Consider the following 12,079-nt stretch of genomic DNA (forward strand, 5'->3'; position numbering starts at 1 on the left):
ATAGTTCTCGACCGCATGGTGGTGGCTGTCTTGAGGGCCGCTGCCCACTAGCACGTGCCGCCACATAACTTCCCAGGCCCCAGTTGCCTGCCTCCCTGGTGCCTGCACAGCTAGGGTCCAGCCCAAAGGCTGACACTTCCTGCTGTGTGGCTTCCCCAGCCCAGGTGACTGGCCTCCCGGGCACCTGCATGGCTAAGGTCCAGCCCCTCACTTAGTCTTTATAATAAATCTCATCAAGTAGGGTTATACCATTATTTTATGGAGAAGGAAAATTTGACCCAAAAGTTAAATAAGTTTCACAAGATTAAACCACTCTTAAACGGCAGAGCTGGGATTGGAGTCTAGCACTGTCTAATTTCAAAGCCAATATCTTCTTCATTCTATGAGGTATGGTATAAGAGGTCTGGCATATGGGGCCAGGGGAAGAAAGTGGAATCTGATCTTACAGATGTGCATGGGACTGTAGGAGTGGCACCATTGTTTCCTAGAAAGCCCAGTGGTGCCTTAGAGTAGAGCCCACCATGGTCAGAGAGAAAAAAGTGTTATAGTAGCTACCAAAAGGGAGGTCAAGTGCACTTGAGTTGACCCCAGCCCTTGTCTGTCTCATCCAGGCTGTCTGCAGGTGTTCTTGAGACCCAGACAGCTCTCTAGATGCTTCTTCTACAATCAAGATGACATATTATATGTTGGTTAGTCCCAGTTTTTATTTACCATAGCAGTTCTGTTCTGCCCATATATCCATCCCAAATGACATTTAAAATAATAATATCAGGCTGGACATGGTAATGCACAGCTGTAATCCCAGCACTCAGGAGGCTGAGGTAGAAGATTGTTTTCAGTTTCTGACCAGTCTGAGCTCTATTGTGAGTTTAAGGCCAGCTTGAACTACATAGCAAGACCCTATTTCAAAACAACAATAATAACAACAACAACAGCCACAGAAACAAACTGCACATCCACCTTCAAGTAACCCTCAATGGCGAGTTCCAGACACTTGGAGGAAGGTAGGTGTTATGGTTTGTGTCTAGATGTCCCCTCAAAGCCTCATGCAGTCATGGGCCAGGTTTCTAGAGTTTGTGATTGATTCGTGGTCTAATGCTGGGATTATGGGGTGAGTGCTACACCTGCCTGTGGTGGGGAGCCTACATACACACATATAAGGGAGAGAAAGAGGCTTGCTCTCTGCTGCTCCTCCCTTTTTGCTCTTGTTGCTTTTCTTGTCTTCTGCAGCCTTGAACTGCTGCCGCCTCAGCCACGCAACCCTGCCTTGGAAACAGCTAATTATGAACTGAAACCTCCATAAACTGTGAGCTAAATAAACCTTTCTTTCCTTAATTTTGGGCATCAGATATTTTATATGAGCAACAAGGGAAAAGCAACTATGTCCCAGCTCTGTGAGTAGCCCCTTCTCCTCTGTTCCAGCCCATACTGAAGTGTTGGGGATTCCCTCCACCCGTGCCAGTCCCTTGGTGATCAACATTCCTTTTGGGTTCCTGTATCCTTATCCATACCTTAGCTCTTTCACTAATTTCTACAGTTGAGTGACCCATTTGATTTGTGCATGGAACCTGGGGGTGACTTTCTAGTCACAATAGAGGCCCTATGTGCAGGTGTGCCCAGTGCATTTCCAGTTTACATGAATGGTACCAGTGTAATTACTAATAGTATTCTGTTTCCCTCTCAGAAATATTTTAATTCAGACAAATCACACAGTCATCTACTCCTGATCCTCGATTTCCATTTGCTTTAGTCCTAAGTGCTTGTGACTTTGAAACCCCAGAAGACTTTGTGCCCGGCCAGTGCTGTCTTGGTGTCTTTCAATATTTCCTGTAAAGTGGGAGGCTAGGCATCTGGAGAAACGTTGACTCACTAGGCTGGGGAAGCGGGGGGACTGGAGGAGCCAAATCTGGTCAACCCTAAGAGAGACACCAGGACAGAGAGCAGGAAGTAATTTAACCAGGGGAAGCACCTTATCAGTATGCACTGGGTTATGCATGGAGGCTAATGATAATGATTGAAAGAAAACTCCAAGGGGCAGCCTGGAGCTGAGAGAGGATACCCTGAGAAGAGCAAACTTGGGAAGGGGTTTTCATCATTGAGGAAAGTGCAACTGCATGGCAGAGGAGCAGCTGGTCTGCTGGGGCACAGAGCTGGTACACACTCACCGGGCAAACAGGACCAGCCTACACTCCAATCCAGGAACCTGCAGATAGAAGGAGTCAGGGTCAGGACTGCAGTACATGGTGTCTGCATTGGTTGGCCATAGAAGCAAATTACAAGGCACAAGTAAGCAGAGTTTCATTAGGCATGGGTGGGGGCCAAGGGACCACTGGAACTGCAAGGGTGGAGCACACAAGGCCCAAGGTGGTAGCTCTGGCTTGTGGGCATGTAGGCAAAGGACTCAGTCTCTCAAGGCACCACTCCCCACAGTAGCTACAGAAGTCTTTTTCTGCTGGAACCTCGTACACTTTTGTGTTTAGGGCCATGGAGCTCAGGTGAGGCCATGAACTCACTGACAAGTCAGCCCAGCAGGTAGTAAGTGACAACTGATAATCTCTGTCACATGAACCACTCCAGTTTCCAACAGCTGCTCCTTCTACAGCATTATATTCCTGGGCACATTGACTGAAACCTCTCCTCAGCCATTGTCTGCCGTAATATTCCAAATATAATGACACTGGTAAAAATTCACTTAAAAAATCCATCTTATGCCCAGCACTCTGTGGGAGAGCTTCATGAGGTTTTCTTTCTTTCTTTCTTTCTTTTTTTGTCAGCTTTTGTAACAAAGACACAAGGGCTACATTTAAGTTAATGCATTGTGCTCCAGACAATAACCACTAATATGCAGTACATAATTGGCCTTAGCTATAGTTATTGTGGGTGTATTCTTTCAATATATTGGAACTATACTTTGCATTTTTATAATCCCAGCCATTAAGGTTCTGGAAATGTATTCCAAGGTAGCATTTCAGTGAGTGAATCTATTTTCTGTCTCATTATCAGGAGGGGTCATTCGATAATCTGCTGATGGCATTGAGTAAATCTATTTCTTGAAACTGTTCTCCTGGGATAAACAGATAAAGTCATCATTTTGTTCGCTGTGGTGTCTCTAACTCTCAAAATGACTGATGGGCCATCATGGTAATCCATGGGGGTAGAGTGCCTTGGCAGTAGGGATGGCTTTTGGTTTCCCTAGCAACTCTCTCCTAGGGACACCATGGCAGCCACACATTTTCTAAGTTAGGATCTGGGGAAAAAATGACAGTATTTCAATTGAGATCTTATACACCTAAATTAACTTTGCTCAAGAGAGATGCATTTTGCACTGTTATCATTTTTTAGTTTGTGTGCTGACTTCTCATTAGAATGGCAAATTCTGCCCTCAGAGCAGCGTTAGCAGGGAGGGGAGAGTGCTGTGAAGAGAGGAGATCACAAAGGTTTAATAATCCCAGTTCCAAAGAGGAAGCGGATTTCTCTTAGCTCCATTTTCCCATATAGCCCCAGGGGGAACTAATTTAGAATCTAAGCAAGCCCCTTCAAATAGCTGGTCTCCTTAGTGTAGTAGTATTCAATTCAAGTAGAAATAATTTAGTATTTCTCATTGTTTTTACAGAATAACTATTGTCTCAGTGAGATGTATTGCCATGTCCTAAAACACGATATCTCAAGCATGGCACTACTGTGCTGGTATTTTGCACTGGGTCATTCTTTTTTGTGTACGGAGGACTGCCTTGAATGTGGCACAATGCCTAGCAGCATTGCTTCCCCTGTTGTGACAACCACACATCTCCAGGCATGGCCAACTATAACCTGGGAGGAAAAATGGCCCGAGTTGAGATCTGCTGTCCCAAATAAAGAAGCCATAGGATCCGAGGAGTAACTCATTGCCATTACTGCTTCATCAGTCCTCATTTTCTTCCTCCTAAACTAGTTTAGTCCAAGCTTCAAGCACTGAGAGCCCATGCCTGGAGTGCCTTTTAACGAAAGATGACTTATGTTTACATGTTATTTTGCAAGTACTCTTATACGTAAAGACAGAACATCAAAGCCTTAGGTGGTGGTGAGAAGAAAGGCTTTGATCTACTCCTGGCCTCAGTCATTTCTTATCGCTGTCATAACCATCCTCTGTCTTATGCCATATTTTTGATAAGAATATTCACACAAGATAGGAGACACTAACACCTTCTATCCCCAAAATATGAAAGCTAAATGAATAAATAAACTAAAGGGATAAATAAAATAAAACAAGAAAAGGTATAGTAGAGTCTACTATGGATTTCTCAGAACAGCTTTATAGAATGTTGATTCTACTGGTTCTTATAATTAACCACAAAATTAAACACATGGGAGAGGGGACTTTTGTGACAATTTAAATCCTAGAAGTTAACTAGTATTTTTGTCTGACAAAATCTACCATAACAAAAATTCTAAGTAGATAAAAGAAGATACACAGCCTCTTGTATTTATGTCTGACTCAAACTATATTTCTACAATAAAAGTATTAGGCTACAAATTCTATCTATGGGGAAATGGTACTGTCTGATTCTCTATCATTCCCCATTCCCAAAAGCACTAGTGAAGTTTTTTTTTTTCTAGAACCTCTACAGTGCTGTCAGAATTGACTGATGCTAGAATTGAGGCACTTCCAGTGGTGTGAGCTGATACCAGTGTCAGCTATTGGATGCCCAATATGTGTGCAGCAGTTTTGTGGGTTGTGTTGATACTGATCATTTGTGTGACAAGAGAGATGGAAAGACTGTGGCCTTGTGTATCAGGATGATTTGAGTTTTGAACTCAACACAGATACCCCCGGCTGTGTGGTCAGGCACCCACTTCAACCCTTCTGAGCAGCAGGGCCCTCATCTGCGAGGTAACATCATGATACCACCACCTTAGGGGCCATGTGCTGGTGACAACTAATGCACATAATGTGCACAGCACACAATTAGGGCTGGAGATGATGCATTTCCCTGTAGGGCAGTTATTCCCTTCTCCTCAGCCTCCTGCTAATACATCTAACGCTTGCCCCAGACCTTCTCTGTGTGGGGATCAGAATCTTCATGTTTATTGGAATGGCAAAAGATTGCTACAGAGGATTGTCACAGAGGATTCTAACTGACAATATTAGCCTGGCTGGATCAGACCCCCCAGTCAGCCTGTAGAAGGGACAATGTCCAGTTTATACCCTAGAGAGGACCTGGGCATCTGGGCTTTGGGAAGCTCTATAGGAGGTGGCAAGGTGCTATTTCTCAGCCTGACTAGTTCCATGGGTGTGTCTGTTTAGTAAACACTCTGTAATTGGTGCACTTTTTTGTATATACCTGATTGTATATAAGTACTAGAATAAGATATATCCCAGGTGATTCTATGCACAGCCAGGTTTGAGAGTAACTGATTTATATCTTTCTCAAATCACATGTAGGAGTTAAACATTGTAAACATGATTTTTTTCATCATCAAAGAATGAACAAGTGGGCAACTGGAATAGTCACTTCCAGAGTTGCAGAATAGACCTTGAAACACACAGAGAGTAAGGAGTCCAGGCCTTTCATTTATAATTAAGGAAACCGGGAGCCAGGAAATGAAGATGATTCCCTTAGGTGACCCATGAGAACTGGCAAAGCAGGCATGCGTCCGGTATCCATTCCTGTCCTGCCTAAAAAAATGCGAGTCACTGAACCTACCTTTCAAACGCAGCACTAGGTGCACAAGGAGATTGGCCTTGGTCACCTGGGTTCTGCCTGCTCAGGAGGATGTGACCAAGCTAACCACTGGAAGGTAAATGAACGCTTTATGCCTTTCAGCATCTTATGCTGCGACCCATGCATTTTCCATCTATTAAAACTTCAGGGAATAAAAAGCCTCAAGAATAGAGTGCTGCCCAGCTTTTGCTCAAGTGCTATTCTTTGCGGAATTGTGTTTCTGAAATCAGAATAACACCCCTCAATTGCTTGGCCTTCTGCTGAACCTCAAAGACTGAGAACATGAAAAATGGATTGCTAATTGCTCTTGTTTCCCCTGCTGCTCAACGTGAAATTAAAAGCATTAATACCGTTGAGCCAAAGGATTGCAGAACGTGTACAGAAGGGCTTACGTCTATTTTTCTTCTTTTCAAGAGCAGTTAATTTTCTCCCAAGGAACGCTCACTGTTCAGTGTTTTATCCAGTGTTGAATGACTGAAGGCAGTTGTATATTTTAAGCTTGGTAAGTATGGTATTTATTTGTAATTTCACTTAAGAGATGAATCAGCTAGGGTTTATACAAAATGTCAATATGTCTAAACACAGGATGTCCAGAGGCAATCACTGTGATTTTATGACTAGTGGTTTAGTTCCAAATTTGCTACTTTATTTACTTGTTTCTGTTCACAATAAATAGGGTAAGCTAAGTTCACAGTACTGCTGAGACTTTCTCCCTGTGGTAAATAAAAGAGTAGAAAGAGATGCATTGGCCAGGTTTCAGTCAGACACTGAGCAGATGAAACATGCTAACTATCTGAATTTGTAACCAGATGAGATACTGGGATACATTATTGCTGTCTGACATGGTACAAAAACTAATCATACTGCTCAGAAAGGACACAGTAAGAAAAATGTACACACTGTGGGTAAGTGAATGGAGAACAATAAGGCTGAAGCTACCGCTATGGAATCTGAAGTGAACCAGTAAATAGTCCACGTCTGAATCTGTAAATACAGTAGACTCTTTGCATCTGTGGACCCTGTATCTGAAGATTTCACCAAAATATATTTTTAAAATTACATTTGTACTGAGCATCTGTACAGACTTTTGGTCATTATTCTCTAAACAATACAGCACAGCAATTACTTGGACATCATTTACTTGGTATTGGGTGTTGTAGTCATCTGGAGATGATTTAAAGTATATGGGAGGATTGCATAGGTTTTATGCAAATACAGTGAGTTTTATATAAGGGACTTGGGCCTCGCTGGATTTTGATATCCATGGTGGCACTGACCCAATCCCCTGTGGACACTGAATGATGAGTGTAACTGTGAATAACCATGCTTTAGAATTGAAATAATGTGTCCATTTTGCAGGTGATAAAATGTATTCTCTATGGGTTTCTATGTACCACTCTCAGTCCCTGGGGGTGGGAACTTTTCTTTTTTTTTTTGGTTTTTCTCCGGTACCGGAACCGAACTCACAACCTTTCACTTGCCAGGCAGGCGCTTATGCCGCTGAGCTAAATCCCCAGCCCCAGTGGAAACTTTTCTGTTCCTCTGATGTTCATCCAGCTACAGTAGTTGGCTAGAGCAGCCTGGCAGCCTGGCACCCCTCCCCAGCTCCCTGTCTCCTTCTGGGCAACTATGCTCAGTCACCCGTCTGGTGTGTGGTGAGGTCTCTGCCAGAGCACCATCATTTTCCCATATTTGTGATTTGGGCTCAGGAAGAGAGAAGGGCCTTTGTACATTGGTCTTGGTGACCTGATGTGGCCCAGATTCCTTGGAAGCTCATCCTCGGTGATCGGGCTGCAATCCCAGCAAACTATGGGAACTTTGGTTCTCCACTTACCGCTATCCCTCGTGTATGTCACTCCCTTAAAAGCAGTGTTTAGTCCATGATGTAATCTGCTGATGTAACAACTAAACTTTAAACCATTCCTATGAGCCTGTGGAAGATGATGTACTAAATAAAGCAGAGGTTGCATCCTCTCTATTCCTGTATACTGTTTGTAAGTTCCAGTGCTACACTATTGCTGTTCCGGGTGGGAGAGGTCCTCTTCCAGGAGCAGGTTTTGCTGTTTGCTGGGCCTGGCAGTGGGGCTCCTTGTGGAGGAACCAGTACGGAGAAGGGCTGCACAGACTGGCTAGCTTCCCAGCCTCTCATTTCCATAACATCATGACGACATGAATTAAATATCCACCCTACTGGCTCAGCACGAGCTGACAAGGCTATGCACAAAGCCAAGAGCCCAATAAATAGAGTGTTACTGGAGACAGTCAAATTTCAGAGTTGCTGCCGGAGCTTCCCCCTACCCGCTTTCTCTCCTACTCCCATGCACTGCCAAGGGCAGCCCAATCTTTGAGCCCTAAGGATCTGGGTCTGGATGGGTACAGGCAAGCCCCCTGGTGGAAGGGATGCAGAGAGTCTTGGCTGCAAGTCTTTTACCAAGCTCCTATTGTGAAAGCTACTTAATTCACCCCAGAAAGCTTTCCTCTCGTTTTTACAGAGCTGTGGCTGGAAGCTGACTTCTGAGAGCCCTCCACAGCCCCAGGCGGGAGACAGAGGAGAAGAGCCATCAAAGTGAGGAGATCTGGGTCCATACTCCAAGGTGCGTGGTGCAGAGCAGTGGGGAGGCTGAGGCTTCACACCAGACCCACGGGACTTCTGACCCCAGCTCCTGACTCTTACCAAGGATCCTGGACTAATTGCTCAACTTTTGCTGCCTGGATCTTTTATATGCAAACCAAGAATGATAATCTCTATTTTATAGGACGACTAGGAGAACTAACAGAGATAGAAATGGCACATTCTGAATCTTCAATAAATAGTGACTCCTGTCTAGTTTGTATTGTCCAGATAAAACCACAGCTTAAGGCACAGCTGCCAAACAGTGCAGATATTTACGAGCACTTACACTATTTCAGGCATCATGCTACATGATCTGTGGGCTATTCTAGGCCACAGGAGAAAATGTTTTCTATCCCCTTTCTTCAAGAAAAGCATTCAAGGGCTCAGTGAGGCTGTTCTGAGCTCCTCAGCTTCAATGACTTATGGAATTATTTACTGTCTAGGGGGAGAGTCAATTTGTAATCAGAAGATATTTTTACCCTTTCTCCTCTTTAGGAAGAAATTGTCTCCTGGCCTCACTGGTGTTGAGCATGGCCCTAAGCTTATTTTGGGCAATAGAACATTAGCAGAAGTGATAAGTTGCGGTGTCTGAACCCTGAGTCTCACTGTGCTCTCTGATCATCATTCTGGAAGTTTACTACCTCTCCCAGAGTCACTCCCCACTCCAGCCTGGGTACCTAAATGGGCTACATGGAGGAGATCCAAAGTTTAAAACCAACCTGAAAGCCATGAGCAAAAGTAAATGCCTAATGTTACATGCCAAAAGATTTTTGTAGTTATTTGTTATGCAGTAATAGCTGACTGATGTAGCTTCCTGGGAATAAGACAGAAAACAGCTCAGAGGTTTTTTCTATTCTCCAATCCTGTATTCTGAGAATTCCAGTGCTTCTCTTACCCAGTTTTCTACCAATTGAGAACATCACTGCCACCATTTCAAAAGTAAGTCACTAGCTCAGTCTCTTCCACCTTGCTTGTATCTACTGAACAAGAGAGAAAAGCAGCTATTCTTTTCCAACTTTCCCACCTTATAGCTGAACATTGGCATTTTAAATTCTCTGAATCTTCTAGGACAGCTTCCCATTGGGGCAAAGGTAGCAATCTCTAGTAGCCACAGAGAAAAGAGATTAGTACTTCAAACTATCATAGTATTGTAGTATTATAGTATTATAGAATTTATAAGGATAGAATAGACACTAAGTAAAACCCATAATTTAACAAATCATGTACTTATGAATGCAGCAAATGCTTATTGAAAACCAACTACTACAGTTGTCTGATATAATAATACAGGATGCCCAGTTAAATTTGAATATCAGATGAACAGTAATGTTTTTGGTATAAATAGGTCACAAATATCGCACAGGATATATTTATACTACCACTATTTATTCCTTGTCTGAAATTAAAATTTAAGTGGATACTTTATATTTTTATATCTTGTAATCCAAGCATTGTGATAGGTACTGAGAATAGAGTGGTTGGGATGATAGAAAAATTCTCAACCTTTGTAACATTCTGAATAATTTGTGAATTTATTCAAGATTTAAATATAGACAGGGATACAAAACATAGGCACAGGAATGTGCAAACAGGGGAACAAGGTATTAGCATAAGGGCTGCCCCTCCTGCACAGACTGCTTCCCATACCAGCTGAAAAATGGGGAAACAAATTCAAATCTGTTTTTGAATGACTCTGCATGATCTGGAAGTTGCCAAAGTTAATGCACAATTAGAACTTACTCAGGGGTGGGCTTGAAAGAAAACAAAGAAAGCAAATTCATTCAGTGAACAAGATATAGCAGCCTATGTCCTTGCCTTATTATTTAGAAGGAGAGATAGCTTGATTTGAGAATTTACTCTGAGTCATAGGTAGTGGCTAGTATTTTGACCACATAATCAGGGAGTTGGAAGAAACAGTACAAATGTACTGGAGACAAAAACTGTTGTAAAAGACATATGCGGAGATTTTGGAATAGCTCCAGGACGTAAGAATATCTATCTTTTACAAAAACCCATCAAACCACTTCTACCACAGAGTAATCTCTTGATAATCAGAAGGAAAACTTCCCAGTCTGGGAATATCAGCTTTCTTCTCTCAACCTCCAAATGCCCACCAAGGGGCAGATAGCTAGTGGCAAGAATGGAGACCATGCAAGTGCCCAGAGATCTGGGTTTCCCTTTGCCAAAGCTTATCTGGTTACCCATTGCTGAGTGACCAACTTTCCAACTGGAGCAACCAACCCTGTGTTTGGCATGGTACCTTGGGGGACCATCTAGGTACCCAGCAGGTGGCTGGTATCATAGGTTGGTATCATCTGCATTCCATTATGAAGAGACATCCATTCTTTTCCAGAAACATCAAATTCTGATTTAGAACTTGCTGTCTTTACCAGCACACTTTTCTAATGATATGCACATGTCATATATATCATAGTTTGTGTGCATGTGTGTGTGTGTGTGTGTGTGTGTGTGTGTGTGTGTGTGTATTTTGAAACATTGGACCCTCTGGGCCAACTGACAGACAGTACTTACCCTGGAAGGGATACAATCTTGCTGAACAGAGGATATGATCAGGATCAGTTTCTATATACCACTTAACATCTCATTTAGTGAATCTCATAGTCATATTACAAGGTCCATTAAGAGTTAGAACTGACATGCATCTCACACAATTAAACTTAATGATTCACTAATAAAATTTCTGCTTTTCTTCCTACAAACTTCATACTGTATTAGTTTAGAAGTTTTAGAACCTAGTTAGAGAGTTGCCTCCCCATATGAATACAATAGTGAGTCCATGGAGTTAGAAGCTAAGAATGCCATCTGGCCACTTTGAGGTCCTCATGTTATTCAAGCAACCGTCAAAAAAAGTACTAGATTGTTGGCTGGAGCATTTAATGTTACCAAGGGAAAATAATGATGAACTAAATACGGAGTAGGGAGAATTATAATGGAACACAGGTGTTCCCCTGGGTACCTCTTAGTTCAGCCAAGGTGAACACAAGATGCTAAAGGATAGAGCCACCAAGGGATCATATCCTTCAGAAAGGAAGATTTGAGTCACCTCCCTAGGCAAAATCCATGATCACTGTGAGAGCTTGCTGAAAGCCTGTGGAACAAGTAAAGTATAGAGCACTATACACTAGCTATAGTCTTGGTACCAGTCACAATATAAGAGTTTTCTCAATATTTATTTTTATGAAGGTTGTATTGATTCAAAACGTTCAAAATATTGAGATTGGATCAAGAAAGAATCAGGACAGAAATGGACTTTTCCAGAAATCCTGGGCCCTGAGGTACGTGTGTTAGCTGAAAGATTTGTGGTACCCCTTTAGTTGGATTTCATGTGAAGTTGGGAGTGTGAATACAATTTTAGCACCCAAAGTGAGTTGCAGTGACTGGGTGAGAATTTTTATTTTAAAAGGTGATTATAAAAAGAGTAGATAAGGATGCTGGCTTGCCCAGTACAAGGGGCCATAGAGGACTTCACCAAAGTTATATTCCCAGCATTCAAAACCCTTCCCATGAAAGGTAATCCTATTAGACACAGACACATTCTCCTACCACTGAGGAAACTGAAATGAGGGAGATGGTCCTCCTCTCAGCTGTCTAATGGTGAGAAGCAATACACATGTGAGCTATGCTAGGACTGCCATCATCTCTCACCCAAGATCCTTAATCTTAAAAGAATGTGGCCAGAAAGAAATCACAGTACGTGATTACTCATAACAGATGCAGTGACACAGCCAAAAGCCCATTGGCA

At 42.7% G+C, this 12,079-nt stretch overlaps 1 long non-coding RNA gene across 10 annotated transcripts in view; it reads left to right on the forward strand.

Annotated features, from left to right (window-relative positions):
* The window catches only part of LOC102015631, a 261,484-nt gene that overhangs the window by 223,988 nt on the left and 25,417 nt on the right, over positions 1-12,079 (forward strand). For 4 of the 10 annotated variants that reach the window (XR_001233360.1, XR_001233355.1, XR_001233357.1 and 1 more), the window contains exons 6-8: positions 612-1,004; positions 1,231-6,204; positions 8,195-8,296. This is a non-coding gene — a long non-coding RNA (uncharacterized LOC102015631). Of the gene's footprint in view, positions 1-611; positions 1,005-1,230; positions 6,205-8,194; positions 8,297-8,811; positions 10,658-12,079 lie in introns of those variants that run through there. The other 6 variants (XR_001233358.1, XR_001233359.1, XR_001233356.1 and 3 more) reach the window with 5 other exon arrangements.

Source organism: Chinchilla lanigera, unplaced genomic scaffold, assembly GCF_000276665.1.
Source record: "Chinchilla lanigera isolate Chin_1 unplaced genomic scaffold, ChiLan1.0 scaffold00015, whole genome shotgun sequence".
In the NCBI taxonomy this organism is placed as follows: domain Eukaryota; kingdom Metazoa; phylum Chordata; class Mammalia; order Rodentia; family Chinchillidae; genus Chinchilla; species Chinchilla lanigera.